Consider the following 19,162-nt stretch of genomic DNA (forward strand, 5'->3'; position numbering starts at 1 on the left):
GTAACATTTTTGTGGTGTCAAAGACTTCAAAAAACTGTAGGCCAAACAACAATATCTATCTTGTCAAGGAACTGGAAGAATGTGTTTTCTTGCATTCTCTGCCCTCCTTACCGAACAAATAATACCCAGGTGTCACATAAGTAAATAAAATCAAATACTTGCATTTTTGTTTATTGTTTTATTGGTTAAAAAGACGTACCAGCACCCCAGCGAGTTTAAATCCCATTTGTTGAAACATAAAAAATATATTCCTGGCCTCAAAGAACTCATAGTTGCTGTTATAATTAGGTATTCTGACAAGGATTGTGTAAAAGAACCACAGTTCTTTAGAGATATAGTTAGTTATTTTAATATCTCTTTGCTCTAGTTAGGCTTTAAAAAGCATCTCTTTTTTTTAAAAAAAAAAAGAGTTTTGTAATTTCTTACTGAAGATGCTAGTAAATCTGTCCATCTGTGAAAGAAAGAAGACCTTTGTTCATGTGCTGTCCTTGATATCAGTCCTCACCTTGATAAAGTGTATAGAATCAATGTCCCTTTTGCCGTTACTAAGTTCTAACATCCCTCTACATTCTCATGTTCAGTAAACTCAGAGATGAATTCACAAAGTACTTGCCAATCTGCACTGACTCCTTGCGTGAACTCTTCTAGTTTGCTTGGATTTATTTGTTTTGTTTTGTTTTTGTTTTCTCTAGCAATCTTGCACTTAGTGTGCACTGGAGAAAATATGCATATTTGATGTTATTGTGGGATAGTTTGTGTGCTGCTGTTGACATCCTGAGTTTATGACACACTGCTTTCCAGTGTAGAGAAAGTCAGAGTTGTGACTTTATGGAAATCTTCATTATAAACATCGTAAAGTATAGGACTTGCAGTATAATGGTATATAGTATTTACATACTGGTGGCATGTAAAGATACCTTATGTGATAGTGTGCAAGAAGTCCAAAGGAAGAATTAGAATATAGAGTATTTCCAAGAATACCTACAAATACATAGTCTGCTGATCAATGAAACCATAAGGCCAACTCCCTCTACCCTCAGTCATGAAATTGGGTTCTTTGTCTATAGCGTGATTAGTTGAATAAGGAGGGCAAATGAAATCATTTAACTTAAATGCTGCAATGGTGGTCTTTCTTATACATTCAGATAATCAGTATGCAGCATTCAACTTTCTAAAACAATAAGCTGCTTTTATATCACTATCATTTGGAAAAGTATATGCTCCTGCTAACTCTTACCTTTTCTGTAGGTATGGGTTAAAATGTCTTAACTCCATAATTTTAAAAAATAAAAAGGAAAAAAATAATCAGTTCTAGCCTGATACCTTGCACAATATGCCTGGAATCAGCCTGAAGCAAATTTTAACATTCACATTATAACCCTCTGAAAGTAGGGATGTATAATGGGAACACTGACAGACCCTGAATGACACTTAGGTTGACAGACAGTAGCACCACTAGGCACCCATAATTAGACCTTTTGTGCGCTTGCAGTTAGCTAAAAAATGCTCCCTAGTTTATTAGAAAAACTATTTCAAAATTAATCATCAAAAGGTAAGTTGTGTATTGATGATGGAAATAAAAAAAAATGTAAAAAAATGTTCTTACTTTTGAATTCGTTGTGACAATATCTTTTACAATTTTATTTAAAGATACCCAATTAACTAACGAATTTGTTCAAAAATATCCACCTGACAAAACTCATCAGTATAATGAATTTACTTTGTGGAACATGGCCTTTACTTTTTTTCATGAATAGATGATATTCATTATAGGTTATTGTGGAGTTTATTGTATGCTGTACCAAATGGTTAGCTTACTGAAATACATGTGCATAGCTTTTACATAACTAGTTAAGATACTGTGGGCTTCTTTAACTTCCTGAATATTTCCAAGTTTGGACAAGTTTGCAATGAAATGCATATTAAGTGAAACTATGAGATAAGGTATTTTGTACATAGCACTATGAATCCGTAATGCTGTTGTATTCTTAAAAATAAAAAAGCTTCTATAATATCTTAAATTTCATTACTCTTACTCCAGAACAAAAATTCAGACCATGATAATCTGCATTTGGATAGGAAGAAGAGACAAAGTTTCTAATTTTACTGCTCATGTTTTTTTATAGGGTTCACAATAGTAAAGAGACAGTTAAAATGTTATCTGAAAATAACAGGTCAAAGAGAAATCAGTGCTTTGAATTTCTGTATTGTGCAGAATGAATTAAGTAAAAATTTGGTTTTGTAGAACGATCAAAATTAATAATAGAAAAGAAAGTAATTTGTTACATATAAGATGCAATGATATAAACTTATTGCACACTGGAGGTCACCCTTGCTACTCCAAATTTTTTTATGTTTTTGTAAAAAAAAAAATTGCAGCTTGTATCTTTTACTGTGCACACTGAGCTTTTTAAAATAACTTTAAGCAATAAAACAAGTATATGCTTAAGATTTTGTTAACTCCTTAATTGGTTAAGCAGTATGCGTTATAGGTATAGACCTTTGGAAAAAGTTTTCAGTGTGTGTATTTATCTTCAGTCCCACGGGGATTCTGTATCTGCATTGAAACCTCTGCTACTGGCAATTGCTTTTATCACTCCCTAGGAAAGCTAGTTTAAATCTAGTAGTGGTATATCTAGCTAAATTGCCATTACTTCGCTAGATTACCGTGAAGACCCACCCATAGCTGTATAGAAGTATTAAATTACCATCAAAATAACTGTTATGTCCTTAGATACGTATAATTAAATGTTTTATTCAGTTGATGAGCAAAGTGCAAGTTTTACACTTGATTAGCATAAGAACAGAGCTGAAAGGTCTTGAGAAATCCATCCACTGTAGCCATAGGAGTCTCAAAGGAGATTTTTAAAATGAAATCAATATCCTTACATTTTCATTCTTTTCCATGTCAGAAATCTTTCTGATACATCAGGATGCAAATGTTCTCCAGTTTGCAGCCAGAGTCTTAAGCTGAGAACCTATATTCTACACGAGTTGGAAAAAAAATTAATATATTCTTTTCATCACTCATTTGAGAGATGGGTTTATCACTCATGGAAAAAACTAAATTCATGGAGTGTCCAGTTTACTTATTTCTAACAAATCCAATACAAGTATTTGCTACTACAGCATTGTATATTACCATCCATTATGGGAGATACAACAGTTAATGAACACTAATTGAGAAAGCCCAATAAAACTTTGTGAAATGTTTTGGTGCTGCCTCACTTTGGAGAGTGAGACACACACATTCAGGCTAAGACAAGGTTAGATTCCTCCGCAATCCAACTGTGCAAGCTGTTAGCTGAAAGTGTGTAGTACAATATGGGAAAACCTGCCTGGCCATACAAACACAGGAACTCATGTGCATCAGTACTGATATCTCGTCTCTAGCAGAATCACATTCCAGTGGCTGACAGCTGTGATAAATTTTGTGATTAACTGTGATTTAACCATTGTGAGGTTTGGGATTATAACCTAGGTTCAGAAGCTTGCTGGACTGTGCTCATGACCAGGAGTAACTGTCTTTGTTCCGGGAGCCATCTGCGGCTCTATGAGTTCTGTGTTTTGATATTTGAAATTAGTTCTGCCAGGGAAAAATATTTATCATGGTAAAAGATATATTGGAAATATATGTCTGTGTATTGGAAAATGTATTTTACTGGAAACTCTTGTGGTTGTTTAATAGAGCCACCTGAGTCAAGTGTCTGTTTCTTTGTTGCTTGTTGCCTTCCCCTAAACATCAGCTTAGGCTGGAAACTCTTTGAGAAGTAGCTGTTGCTTTCCTGTCCAAGTGATTTAGCAGCTCCCCCAGTGCCTGTTATGTGATAGCTGCTATGAGTAGTGTGTAGCACCATTCCACTCGGGGGTTTTAAAGTGTCAGAGAGAGCAGATGATAGTTTCTGTTGACTTTTCTGAGTCCCTGGGAGAACTAGCCAAGAACAAAATACTCCCTGGTTCCTTCTTACTCTCAAACCCCTGAAAGATCTTTTCTCATGCTGTTCAGGAAGAGTGGAAAACCAGGATTCTACCAGTGCCACCCATCAGCATTCGCTACTCTGTAATCCAAATTTGAAAAAATACATACCCTCAAAGAACTTCTAGTGCAAACAAAACATGTCTTATAAATTAATGTACAATAAAGGCAGTCATTTGTCTTTCCTAGCATGTTAGCTCAGGATCCTGTGGACTTTCCAGCTGGAGATATTTAATCACTCAACACCTGTCATCCAGACTTTTCATGCTGCTCTCCATGATGCTTCCACTTTTCAATAGAGTCTGTGTGAAGGGACACGTAAGACCTGTATATCCCAGTTTTGTGCTCTTCCTTAATGCAGGGTAAATCCTAGACGGGATCTTACTATTCACCTTCACTGGGAGGCCTAAACTGAGAAAATGAGGCCAAAGGTTCAAATAGACCCAAAGTATTGATTTACTCTTTATTTGAAATAGAGGAAACAATTATTTCAAACCACTCTGCTTAAAAATATACATAGGAATGCAGAATCTAAAGTGTTAGTATGTTGGGTAATTCTTATAGCAGTAAAGATCTACCTGATGTCCAATGCCTCTTCTTTGTCTTTCAAACTATATTTTATATCACTTGCAAAAAAGACATTTCTGGCATACTGTCCTACTTTTCATGGTTTGTGAAGTGATTATTTGATGGTTTCAATTGTATTTTCTTATCAAAGTGCTTTTCTCTACCGTATTCAGATAGTGTTTTACTAGTTAGTTGTTGATGATACTTAGGGATAGCAGTGCTGAACACTAAAGAGTATGATTGGTGTAATAGTAGCAAATCTGAACCCTTACTGAGCTTCAAGTCCCACCTCCATACCTGGGACCCTACAGCCACCAGCATCCAGTGGGAAGACCATCACTGCTGGACAGGACAATGACAAACAGAATAAACTCAGGAAAGACATGCAACCAGCTCTCCTTGACGTATTTAGCCAGGAACTAAAAGTAGACAAAACCTGTAGCTGTAGCAGGAACCACAAGCATGCAATAAAATGATTTTAAGACTTTTAATACCATAACCTCTGTTTGCCTGCAAGCAAGATAAGGAACATGTTGCTCCTTTATTTTTTTTTTTTTTTTCTTTTACATTCTGCTAACCCACCATAAATCACTGTTACTCTTCAGTAAAATACGAATTTCATTTGCAGGACAAAACTGGTCCTGATTTGTAGCTGACATGCTACTGTAAAACACTGTAAACATGATTTTAGTAACAAGGTAAATCTTACTATGAATTTATTCTGTTGGGATGGAACAATGAAGTCACAATTCTGAAAGAGGCCTGTAAATGTTATGTAATATTATCATCATCAATTAGTAAAAGATGCCTTTCCAGTAGCTTCAGCTGAGCAGATAATGAAGAGGTGGAAGGTGGGAGGAGAATTTGTCATTGACTGAGAAACAGGAATGCACTCCTTCCCAGCAGTTCCCCAAACAAGGACTTTCTTTTATATTCTGGCAGCAAGCCAATATGAGCAAGTCAGGCTTTCCAGCTGCCAATTAAAGCAGTCCAGTCCATTTCCTTGCCAAAATGAAGTAGTGGCCCAGTAAAATTATTCACAGTTTCTTCGGGAGAGTGCTAGTGCATTGAAAATGATTTTGTTTCTTAAACCTACAGGAAAACAAACAAACAAACAAACAAAAAACTTAATGAATTATAAAAGTGAGATTGCATGGGATTTGTATAAATGTGATATCTCAGTGGATGAATTTAAATAAACTAGTAGAAAAAATGTTAATCTGTAATTTCTTTAAAACCATTTATGCGTTAAGATCACCAAGTCATACTCAAAACAAAATGAATTATGCAACAAACAAACAAAGAAACAAAACCATCTAATTACATTGTTTTCAAGACGTACATTCGAGCTGTATTCTCCCAAGAGACAACAGATATATATAATTAGTAAAAAATTAAAGAAGTGAAAGGACCAGTAGTATGCCCATAGTATTGGAAAATAAGTCGGAATTTAGTTGGTTTAGATTTCCAGAAAAAGTGGAAAGATGAAATACAGAATCTTAATATTCCATGATATATGAGATGATCTCTCATATTAAGAAAGCTTCTGAGATGCTTATCATGCCTTTGTAAACAGGACTTACATGACAGCAAAAAATGATCATAGAATCAAAATATCGTGGAATGTCTATAATGGTTGGAAGGAACCTTAAAGACCATCTAATTCCAACCCCACTGGCATGAGCAGGGACACCTCCCACCAGATGTGGTTGCTCAAAAACTCATAGTTCAGTTCAATATTGGGTCTAAGTTTTTATGGTAGTGTCAAAAAATTAAAACTTAAAGGGACGATACATGTTTCTTATGGTACAAGTCACTTAAAGATTCATAGCATGTATAAAATCCATGGATGACATCAAGTCCACACATTTAGTTAGTCTGAATTCTTCCTTATAATGAAGATGAAAAATCCTTAGCCAATATTGGGGTTATTTCCAGTCTTTATAGCAGATAAATTCCTCAGTGATAAATTGTTATAAGTAAAAATGCTAATTCCCTTATAACAGAATGGAGCTAGTCAATGAATTTATCGTGGGAAAAACTCTAGTAAAAAGTAGCAAGTGTTGAAATACTTTGGATAAATTTTTTTTCAACATAGAAGCTTGTAAGGGAGAGGTAGCAAGAATGGTTAATAATGAAGGAAGTGGATTTAATTACTACCCAGTCTGTGTGGTGACCTATATGTTATTTGGCAGGAGAGTGGACACATGAAAATATGAAGAAATTAAGCAAGAATGTAATCCTATTGTCATTTAAACCAACTAATTGCATCAAATAAATCAAAAATGCTTAATATTTTATACTGCTAATTTTATTCAATATGCAAATAAACCAATTGTGCCGTCTATTACAGGCAACATTTAGGTTAACCTGGCTCTAAATTTTACAGAGCATGTGTTATCAGAACTTGAGGGTTTCTTTCATTTTTCACAATATTTTACTTTTTATCCAGAACATCAGGACTGACTGCAAACCAAAAATATGTAAAATTAAGAAAAAGTTAAGGCAGTACATTTTAGGATATAAAGTTATATGTTTTTGGTCTTTTATGAAGCAGTTTTTTCTTACTGTCAGTGACTCTAGTGTAAAGTAAAAGCTTCTGTTCCAGATACCTGATTACTAAGTATCCTGATTATCTGAAGCTTCTCTTTGGAAACCTTCCTTATTTTTGACAAGTTGTGGGGTTTTTTTTGTTTTGTTTGTTTGTTTTTTGTGGGTTTTTTTTTGTTTGTTTGTTTTTTCTTCTAAATTTCAATTGTGGAAATGTTATTTCCTAGTAAAGGTAGGCCTTTATCTGACACTTAATGAGATTCAAGTTCTGCATGTATAAGCTGAGGATCATGGATTTGAAGCCCAAAGCAGAAAGTTTTTGTACACTATCAGTTTGTGAAGCTAGAAAGTTTCTTTCTTCTCTCATTCTCTCATTCAACACGTGTGCATTGGAATACCTAAATATTTTTAATGTTCTTGTCATTTTGTTGTTTTTTTTGTTTGTTTGTTTTAAAACATACTAGGCTCTGTACATCTAGCAAGAGCAAGAAATATGTACAAGTAAACGTAGTTTTTTACGTACAGAAGTGTATATAGGTATACAAATTGATCATAAAAATACAGTATCACAGAAGTGAACATTATTCTTGGAGTGATGGGATTTCTGATGATTTGTAGCCACTGTGGGAAGGCATTTTGTAGTCTCAGACTATCCCCAAGAAGGCTTTTTTCCCTTTTGTGAGAGTTTCTTTAGGTCAGAAGACTACTGTCTAGCTTTAGTCAGTCTTTTAGGTGAGCAGCTGACATCCTTTCAATATTTGAACAGACTTTGAACATTATTTAAACTCTAGGGGAAACCACTGTGGAAAGTGGAGGTGTTCAGAGGTAAGAATACCCTAGCTATGAATTCTAATGCTAAGAATGCACATTTTGTTAAGGAAAAAATGCACTATATGAGCAAGTTTTTAGAATGGAAATGTTGTGTCCAATTATTACAGATAGCCTCACTAAGAAGTACATGTAATGAGGCTAAGACATCACTCATTCAGCCATTTTTGGATAACGGTGTTCTGACCTCATGGCTGACCCTCCTTTGAGTAGGAGGTTGGACTAAAGACCTCCTGAAGTCCCTTCCAACCTGAATTTTCCTATGATCTTATGATCATCCACCAGGATTGGAAGAAGTTTCCTAGCAACAAGAAATTGAAGGCATTAGTAATGGATGAAACTTAGCGTCAGGGAAAAATCCAAGAGTACTTCTAATCCATGAATTGAATTGACCAATATTATGTATTTCTCCCTTAAAGCAAAGGAAACTGTACCTTTGTTGGGAACCATTAGAAATGCTTTCTTTCTGCTTATCTGTCTTTCTTTTCGTTCCCCATCACACAGCTCTCTCTCTCTACTTCTGATCTGATTTTACCCATTGACTAGTAGGTGATATTGATATAGCTGTAGGTAGTGATTGATACATAACAGTGTAGTATCATCAATATACTGCTGATTCTTCCTTGTGTGATATTTCTTCCCAATCATTTAGTGGGTGCTTGAAGAAATGAAAAGAAAGTTGTAGGACTTAGTATACTGTCTAGAAATAGAGTGAGGCACATTGAGGAATGACTCACTGCATTTGAGCAAGTTAACTGGGAATTCTCTCACGAAGAGTTAGCCATTATTTACAGTCAATAGTATTACAAATCATGGCAATAGCATTAATGCTGTGGAGACATCCAAAGATTAGAATGAATGTCAACCACTATCTACTGGCAGAGAAAATTACACAGCAGTGCCGCTCTCAGTTCCATATTCTGCACAACTTTCAACAAGTCTTTAACATTTTTTAATAAATACACTTGTTTTGACTTTTCAATAAGTTTTGAAGGAATTCATTTGAAAAAGAGAAAGTTAATGGTGAGCAAAAGTTAACAAGAATTAATGTAATCTCAGAGTATTTTTGCCGAAGTTTCATTCTGACATTACTTTATTTTTGAAAGAAAAAGTGAAGGTTTTTCCTGAAGCACTATGTTCACTGTTCCAGTCTGTACTGACAATTGATATTTATTGCTCAGATGCAAAACAGAAAGGCACTACTGAGATTCACATATTTTGGACTGAAGCCCTTTTGTTGCACAATACTACCTGAAGAGTGAATATAATGAATTGTGAAAAGGTTAGATAGTAAAAAAAAAAAATTTTTTTTTTTGAGTAGTCTTCCTCAATACATTTCTATTACTCTACATAGAACAGAATAGAAGTTTCATGTAATGGTAGTTGTTTGGCTCTGGCACAAGTTGAAGTTTCTCATGATTGATAGAAAATATTTTCTGAATAACTCCTTGAGATAGACCTTGCCAGATGCAATGGAGGCAGAATAAAAAAAAAATCTTGGCCTATAATGAAGCTTCAGCATAACCTTTGAGAAAATGATTGCACGCTAGCTTTTATGTTCTGCTATTTGTGCACAAATTTACCACATTTACCATTTACCACAGAATATCAGTAAATCAAAAATGTAAGTGCCTGCTATGTGCAAGGTGGTTAATAAAGTGATGGTTGAGGCCAGTGTACAAGAATAACTTACTCAGTAAATTCTTGCTCTTTAGTTTACGGGCTTAATGCTATTTTTCTCTGTCAGGCAGAAGAATGTGTTGGAATTGGGGAATTTTGGTCAAGTCAAAATTGTTAATTGATTTTCTTGTCATGGAGGATGATGATCTTTGGCCACTGTTTAGTATGACAATGAACGGTTTAAAAGATTGGCTTGATTGTAACATTCTGAATGTTGGTCTCTTCAGTAAGCATTTGATCCAGAGTTTGATTGTTTGCTTCATTTGAGTCCGAAGTTGTTACAGAAAGTCATAAGACACCAAGAAGGCAGTAAGAATGCAGATGTATAAAATTCTTGAGAGGTACTGTTCATCAGCAAAACTAGGCAGCTACTTGGCACTGGTGTTCTGAGTAATATCGACCTCTCATGGCTAAATATATATGTATTTGATCAATGCTTTACTGTTTGAATATACAGGATGCTTGCTTTAGTAAAAAAGGACAGCATGTGAAAGTATTTGGATAGTATATAAGATGTTGGAAGTGCTCCTTCTTCTTCTTCTTTTTTTTTTTTTTTAATTTTATGGCAATAGTTTACATAAAAATATTTGACATCTCAGTGCAGTCTCACTGCAGCAATTTTAACTGAGTTACCTCAGTGTGAGATCAGAGTTTGTGAGTCCCTCTTAGCCATGTGAAGGTATGCAGCAATTTCTTAAATAACTAGCCCAATTTCTGTTCTTGTTTTTCTTATATGATTGTTCTCATCTTCATAAATATTGAAGTTTGTTGGGTTTTTTTTGTATTCAAAAAAACAAAAGATTCATGGCTATATCCCTGAAAAGGTTTTGTTGCAACTTCTTTAGTACAAGTATTCTCTATTATACTTAATATAAACTGTAAACCTATAAATCTATTTTGAAACAGTGGAATATGGTTGATTATACATACCAAGGAAACAATATTTTCAGCTTTAACCAAATAATTTATTTATTTTTTTTGTGCACAAAAGTCTCATATACCTGCCTGCATTTTTTCCTTGAGTGGGATTTAAAAAAAAAAAATCTGTGTTGACCCTCCCACAAACTTTCCTACATGGTTACAGATTCATTGATTTCAAATGTGCATCTATAGAGCAAATGTTGGAGGGTAAGCAGCAATATCTTTGGAATCAATGAGAACAAGTCAGAAAAAAAAAAAAAGTTTAATAATGTGCAGTGGCTCAGCTCCACTTTTCCTTGCTAATAGCACTGGCTTATGGTCTGTGTGGAAGATGTGACAGTGGCGGCATATTTTGTCTTCCATTTTATATATCTGGTTCACAGATCTTTGTTTTTATGTTTTATATTTGATAATGATACTAGTAACAGTATTAATATGTTTAATATTAACATGATCAAATGCATCATCTTAATGTGACACCAGATTTCTTGTATGTTTAGATCTTGGGTTCAGATTCATTTCAAATGCAAGGTCATGTGAAAAGGAATTGTTAGCTGTCTTGTCTAATCCTTGTCCGATTTTCTTTAGCTGATCGTTTTTTTCCCGATGTTTCTGTGACTGTAGTGGTGGAAGGCTCAGACATTTTGAGGCAGTCAGAATATGTTTTCTCTCAGCCTGTCTTGGCAAATGTTTGTTTCTTACCCCAAAGCATATTGTTTTCTTCCTTGTCATGCCCCTTTTACTTTGTGAAAGATATGAAAACATGTTACTTCTCAACAGGAAGCAATGACTATATTATACATATAAAGATGGATATGTAGCAAATATTCATAGAAGACAGCTGCAAGCTAAAAGATGTTACTCTCAGATCAAAAGTTTCTTGATTACATCACCGTAACCAAAAGATCAAAGATAATGTGATTTAATTTGATCACTGAGTCATCCAAATAAACATGGAGCTCTATTGGCAGTTTTTCTGAGGTGGCAGATTGCAGTTCGTATTTAATCAGGAAAAGTATTTTAAAATAATGCCCTTAATAACGTTTTAAAGTGTTAAAATAATCTCTGTAGTTTCCTAGGGTTTGATGGAGTTTAACCATTGGCATAATGATGTTTTACTGAGACTGTTCCTAAGATATTTGCAAGCACCTCGCTGCAGGGTGTAGGTGTGGTGAGTCACCCATTCAGCACACAGTTCCCTTTCATTCATTCCCACGTTGTAGCCTCCCTGATTTTGCATAACCTATGCAGCGTTCTGTTGTCAATCACTCTCATTTTTGTACAGTAAACTCTCTGGCTCCCTTTTGATTTGAATGAATGGTGCCATTCATTCACATCATACTTTTCTGCAGACGCCATTCAAAAGCAAGGAACAAGCAGTTGGCTTTTAATGTGCAAAGGCTGTAAGAATTGTAAGGCATTGCAGTCAAAGGATGTGATATGTACACAAACCAGTTAAGAAGTGAAGAAGGGAGAAGGCTAGCTGGTTTCACCTCTGCTGCCACAGGCCTATCAGCTAGCAGCAATGGGCTTTTCACCTGGGAGCACAAAACAGAAGGCAAAGCCAGCGTGATCATACTTACCTGTCACTATGTCACGTCATGCTCCTCTATAAGGGTAAGCAATCTTGACGTTTTTTGAATTTCAAGCATTCAAAAGTTAAGAAAACATTGCCCTATCAATTTGCATGTTTTATTTTTTTGATTTCTTCTGGAAGAAACAAAGATTTAATTTTTACTTCAGGTAATTTTCTGAAATCTTAGGTACTGTCATACATAACACTACAGATGTTACCATATACAGCCGTGCTCAGCACAGCTCGGATTCAGGCACAACTTTGAAGTCCTTTAGGGAAATACGGAGAGAAATTCTCCAGCAAAGGAAGTTCAGAGTGAGAAGTGAGAGACTCGTGTGGGTACACTGGTAAAGGGTTGAGGGAAGGCAAGAACCAATCACGGCCTGTGACAGGAAGAGTAAGTGAGAGTTTCTGGATACTGTGGCCTGGAAAGGAAAGAGGCCTAGTACAATATAAAGGATCAGAATGTAAATATCCCTACCAAACCGAGAAAATCACTGACTGTTGATCCCACAGGGTTCATTGGTTGAAGTTTAATACCCTTCCTAAAGTCTAGAAGCAAAAAGTCTCTGCATCGCCTGCTATGGTGATATATTATCTGCTAGCTGATAGGAAGATCTTTGTGATTTGCTAATGCCTTTTCTGATGCCTTCTTAATGATCATTATCATCTTCTACCTTATTCCTTTATTGAAACTTATCATTATTGAAACTCATTGCTTATTGAAACATTGGATAATATATACATATATGTATATATTTCCTGTTCCCCTCTCTGGTTGGCTATATTTTTTAATCCCTGTGATTCTTTAAAACTGCCTAAACCTGATCTCTGTTGTATTTGAGTACTGTGATTAAACAAAATGGAAAATGTTGGGAATGTATCTTTTTCAATTTCCATATGTGTATTATACTATTAATTGAAGGGTTTACCAAAACTATTGATACCTATTAATCAATGAAATAGTTTCTTCCACTTCCTTAGTGGTCTAATTGTATAATGTGGCTTTTAGAAATTAACAGCATATAGTGGTTCTCGTCTGTATGAAGTTTCTAAGGAAAATTCTAAATAAAGATATAGATAGATAAACACAGTTTTCATATCTAGTTAAACATAGCTAAATAAATTCATAATCCAAATTCATGTATCAACAGCTTGTGTTGTGTATCAACAGCAGTTAAGTAGAAGGCTTTCCAGTAAGTCCCACTCTTCTAGTTTCAGTTTCTCCCAACAACATATCCCAGCACAGCTGGATGGAACAAAGAACGGAAGAACCTTGGTTGCACTAAAGGAGGTTTGGGTGCCATGAGGAAAGTCTATGCAATGGCCTTAACATGGTGATGTTTTGTGACACTTCAGTACAGCAATACAAATAGCGAAGCACCTAAAGTTAAGGAAGTCACCCAAAGTTAAGGAAGTCACCTGAAGTGAAGACTGGAAACTCATGTTTCTGGATGATCACTGAAAATGACAAACTTAAAAAAATAATCAGTCAAAATAAATCAGAAAGCTAAGTTTTTTAATGTAATTGTATTACCATATGCTGGTTAACCTGTCTCTGAGGATACTTACACTTGAAAATTCATATTTTTATCTCTTTTCAGTTACTCAGCAGCTAATTCATAATTTACATGGTAAAGTCTATAAAGCAGGAATTTTCTGGGTAATGATATTGCATTAACAATTTTTTCAGTGATTTTGAAATTCATTTTTCTTCTTTATTAAATGAAAAAAACAGTAATAGTTCTCAACATTAACAAAAACTTTCTTTTTAAGTGGAAATGAAATTAAATTATGGGATTTTTTCACCTATATGCCATTATAAATTTTTTTTATATTTCTTTTTGTTTTAAAATACTGTTTTAATCAAATATATATATATACATATATATACTCTTTGTATTTTGCTATGCAGTGTCTGAACTGTAGACTTTGATACATCATTTAGCACTTGTCAACAAAACAATGGATTTAATATCCTTTGTTTAAAAATATTCATATCTGTTGTTGAATGAGACAGTCTATTCAATCTTATAAATATCATATTTAATAAAGAACAATCCACAGCAAAGAGAAAAAATGTCTTTATCCATAAGCAACCAGATGAGAAATGGATTTTTATTCAGTCAAATCCTTTTAGTCAATGAAACAGCACTTTCATGCATACTGCACTCAAGTGATAATTAATATAGTCTAATTCCAGACATGATGCCTGAATTGATGTACTGTCATCAATACCCCATGTTAAAATCAAACCTTGACAGGGACTTAACACCCTGGAACAGGTCATCATATGATAATACTCTTTTTTCCTTTCAGTATTTGTCTTCAACCAAGCAAAGTATTACAAGATGGGGGGAAAAAGAGGGAAATAATTACAAATGAAGAGTGACGCAGGCTGTGAATAGAACATATGTTAGGCTAGGCAGAAGCTTCAGTGAATTATATCATTTCATGATGAAGCGGCAGTGGGGCTGAACGGACCTATTTTAAACCTTGATGTATTTTATCTCTACTGTATTTGGACTGTCATCTTTGGAGAAAGACTTTGTGTAATTGAGAGTCAGCTCCAATCTGCATGACCTGAGCATGAAGTGTAAGCCAGATGAACAGTGTTATGGAAGAAAGGGAAGCATCTAATAAGGTATAAATGGGTAATAACCTTTATGCCCCAGACATTTAAATGCGTTTGTGAAATATGATGTTTAATGGTATTAATTTCATGGTACAATTAATAATATAAACTAAGTTTTAAAATACTTTAAAAATTATTATTATTATTATTTATTTTAATAAAATCTACAGATTTACAGTTGAGACGTCCTTTTTCACATGAAGCATACAATTACAACAGAATCAATTTTTCCTGACATCATGTTTATGATTATAGTGTGTTTTTGTTCTTGAATACAAGGTTCATCTTCATAGGCTGATATGGTTATTTGTTAATTTTGAGGGGAATTTGATTTTATGATGTCCTTGTCTGTAATGTCAGAAATACCTATATCTCTAAACAAGCCCTCAAGAAGTCTGTATTTGTCTGTATATATATATATATTTTTTTTTTCTTTCTTTCTTTCAGTGTTGTAAAAATACGTAATTTTAAGAAAGGTAATTTTCTTACTTTTTAGTTATTGCTCCTTGAGAAGTTGGTATAGTGGTAGCGTGTGATACATACACGTCCATAAACAGTGATTACTTGGGATGAATTTGTGGTAATTCTAATGAGACATAAAGAAGACTTCCAGGAGGTCTTGCTTTTTGATGTAAAACAACGTGAACGCCACACAGAATGTCCAACACAACTCAAGGAGCATACTACATACATCTATTCATTTGAATTTAATTGTATCCCCTTTTGCTTGGTTCTGTCATTAGAAAGGTTGTTCAGACAATTCATCTGTGGGGGTGGAATAATATTTTATTGTTCCTGCTATGTATAAGAACAAGTGATAGCTTCTGTATGCAAGCTACTTGTCCTATACAAAACATTTTCTTGTTAGGTCAATGTAGCTATATAGGATTCGAACAACCATTTTACAGTTTCTTTTGCTTCCTGTGCATAAGTAGCCAATGATTTCAATGTTAGAATAAATGTTAAACACTTCTGTCGTGTTAAAAGGAGATAGTCAGAAGAAACAGAAAAAAAGTAGTAATAATAACCCAGGATATAAACCTTTATACTGGAGAGCACTCTCATCTGTTAGCCAGATTCACAGTGACCAGTGCCTGCATGTAGACCACCTTCATTGCCCAACAAGTTCAATGTGGGACAGGACAGGTCTGCCCACATAGCTTTGACAATGGAACCAGGACCACAGAGGTTTTGGAATCAATTCTTTGCCCTCAGAACCTGTGCATAAAAAAATGGGTTATTGTGTAAATTCTTATACCTTTCCTTCTTCTCAGAAAAATGCTTTCCTCCATTTGGATTGGAGGTCTTAATAAAACTATTATTATTATTATTATTATTATTATTATTATTATTATTATTATTATTATAGTACAGACTATAGCTTTAACATGCTAAAGTATTTTACTTAAACAGTGTTATATCATCCAAAAACGTCAGTGTGATCATACCGTATTTTCTTTATTCTTGTGTTTTGCATTGTTTTATTAAGTTCCCATCATTTTCCTCATAATGTTCTGAGCTCTGTACAACTGATTTCTCCTGTGGTCTGTAGATACTGTGTCCAGGTCATTACACAATGTTCATTATGAATAAGTGATTTCTTGTGAATAAAATGATATGGCACAAGAAGACTTAACATCTTCACATTGTCTTATAGAGATAAGCTGCATATTGATCTAGCATCGGTCCAAACAGTTAACTTGATTCCAGCATGTGCAGGTGAGCCAGGCTATAAAATTAAGCAGATGTAGTGAGAAGGAGCTTGCTTGAAAACAGACCAGAAAGTTCAAAGGTAACAGCAGAAATGAAATCTGAGAAATATCGGTATGTGTCAATCAGACATTAAAGCTTTTTTTTTTTTTTCATCAGCTCATTCAGCCTTGTGTACTAGTGTATACTAGTGTAGTGTGCACTTGTACCTCAATTTCCTTCATGTGGCTCAGCCTTTTGACTCTTTTGCTGTGCAGCTTCGCAGTTTTTACTACTATGTTAAGATATTCTATAGCAGTCTTGAATAGCTTTTTACTGACTTTAAAATAAGTGTATACATACACATGCATACACATGCATATATAAAGAGAAAAACTCATAAAAACGACCTATGTTACCAAACACCAAATGTGTTGCTTTTGAACTGTATCTCCTTACATGATTCCACTGTGATCACTCATTTGAATCTGATACTCCTCTTGCAAACCAGAAAATAAGATGATTTCTGATGAGGAGAAAAGTGTAATATTAGCAGAGTACACAATATATGGAGATTTGGCAAATGAAGAATGCAATTTTGATTTAAAATAGCAATAAACTTTTGTCTCTATAGAGTTGGGAATCTTTCAAAACTACTGTTTACCAGTAGAAAGGGAAGAAAATAACATTAATAAAATGATTAAAGTAGAAAGAAGACTTGTTCACAAGTAAACTCAGGGTAATGTAGCAATATAATTTGTTCACATTTATGAAAATTTGTTTTGAAATTTTATAATGAAATGTTGATTCAAAATTTCTGCTGGTAAAACTTGCTACCTTTTTTCTATTTACACAAATGATTTCTGGTTGACGTTTCCTTTTGCATGTTCTGCTTTGGACTTTTCTCATGTCCTGTGACACATACTGTGTCCACCCAGGTTCCCTCCTTTCTCCTCTCTTACCTGGCAAATTTCGTGTGCGTGCTTTTGATGCCCCTGTCATCTCCACCCAGACCTGACTCTGGTCAGTGTGTTCTCAAATTCATTGTCATTCTGCAGTCAGAGTTGACAATTTTACTTAGGCAATAGGTTTCTAGAATTATTATTATTAGTAGTAGTAGTAGTAAGTAATAGTAGTAGTAATACTAGGCATTGTCGTCGACTAGGCTTTAAAATCCATAAAGAGTTCACGAAAGTGATAAACTGCAAAACAAAGTTGTCTGAGTTGCGGGGCAGACTATGAACTGTTGCTTGTCACACTGAAGCTATCGTCTTCGTGAAAACTATTGTGCATTTCAGAGTGATTTGGACAAGTGCTTATTTGGGTTCAGTTGCTATGAAGAGAAGACAGTATCAACTTCAAAATATAGTAAAACATTACAATACTGATATTTCTCGTCTGTTTTTTGGCCTTTTCGGCCTTATAGCAATAAGACAATAACCCTAGTTAATGAGTTACACAGTCAGAATGAGCAGTATATATTTTTGACCTATTAAGTATTAACTCAGATTTCACATGGTGTATTATAATATTATAATAGGTCTTCTTTCTTTCTTTCTTTTTTTTTTTCTTCCAAACATACATTTAATATAAAAATATGTTTGAGAAAATGCATAACGGTGGGTACATGGTGAGTCTAAGATGAAAATCAGGTGTTCATTTTACCTGTCTGCATATCAGTTTGTGATATTCCCTGTGAGTTTCACACTGAAGAGTGGTAGAAGTTTGACAGTCAGTGGCAGGCAGATTAGCAGTAGTGCTATTGTCTGTCTAGAAATAAACACAGCTCATTGATTTAGAACATAACATTTAGAGTAAATAAAAAACACTTCTCTCTACCTAAAATTTGGGGGAAAAATGTAAACAATAGAAATGCAGAAAACTGATTTTTGTTACTGGAGAATAGTGTACAAATGAAGTGTGCTTGTAAATGTTCTGTATATTATTTTGATGGCTGGAGCTTTATATCTGTTTTTTACATACTCCGTAAAGATTTGTAAACTTTAGGTATTTCAATTGTATTAATATTGCTAATAATTACGAAATTAGCCAAGAGGCAAGTGAAAGCTTTTTAGTATATATATTTTATGTTCTAGATGTGGGTGACTCTTATCAACTTCAAAATTTTAGCATTAGTAATTGAGAAATGTGTATGTTTTATTTTTACAGATACGTAGCTTTTAACATAACAAATCTTAGAGAAGTTATAATATTTATCTGCATTAAAAAAGCTTATTGCAGCAAAGTTGTGAAAAGATCCTTGAATTTTCATTGTTTGAATTTTTAAAGCTTGTGTTCAAGCTTGTATATACCACATTCTTTCTAATTTTATTTTTTTAAGGGATGTAATGATTTTAAAATCATAAGAGAATTCTAGGACCTAGAAGCAAAAGTGTCCACCCTATCAATAAAACTACCAATGTGGTACATATACAAATAAGTGCAAGCTGTACCTCTGCTTACAAAGTACAAAAATAATTTTTACAAAGTTTGGTAATAAAAGGTGCTGCATTGAAAATAAACTTTTTTTTTTTTTCTGTAGAAAAAGTAAAATCTGAATACAAAACATCAAGGAAAAATATTTTCAAAGGAACAAAAAGCACCTGGATCCATAATCTATATCTTTCCCTTCTGTCATTAAAATATATATACATATATAGTAATATTTTTTTCTTGTTTATAATGTCCAATTTTCTTTAAGTGGACGCTGTTGTCCACACATCAGCCAATGAATAAACAC

The 19,162-nt window shown here is 34.2% G+C and overlaps 1 protein-coding gene across 21 annotated transcripts in view; it reads left to right on the forward strand.

Moving 5' to 3' along the window:
• KIAA0825 (KIAA0825 ortholog) overlaps nt 1–19,162 on the forward strand; it is a 259,660-nt gene that overhangs the window by 168,955 nt on the left and 71,543 nt on the right. The window lies entirely within an intron of this gene.

This window comes from Anser cygnoides, chromosome Z (genome assembly GCF_040182565.1).
Source record: "Anser cygnoides isolate HZ-2024a breed goose chromosome Z, Taihu_goose_T2T_genome, whole genome shotgun sequence".
In the NCBI taxonomy this organism is placed as follows: Eukaryota; Metazoa; Chordata; class Aves; order Anseriformes; family Anatidae; genus Anser; species Anser cygnoides.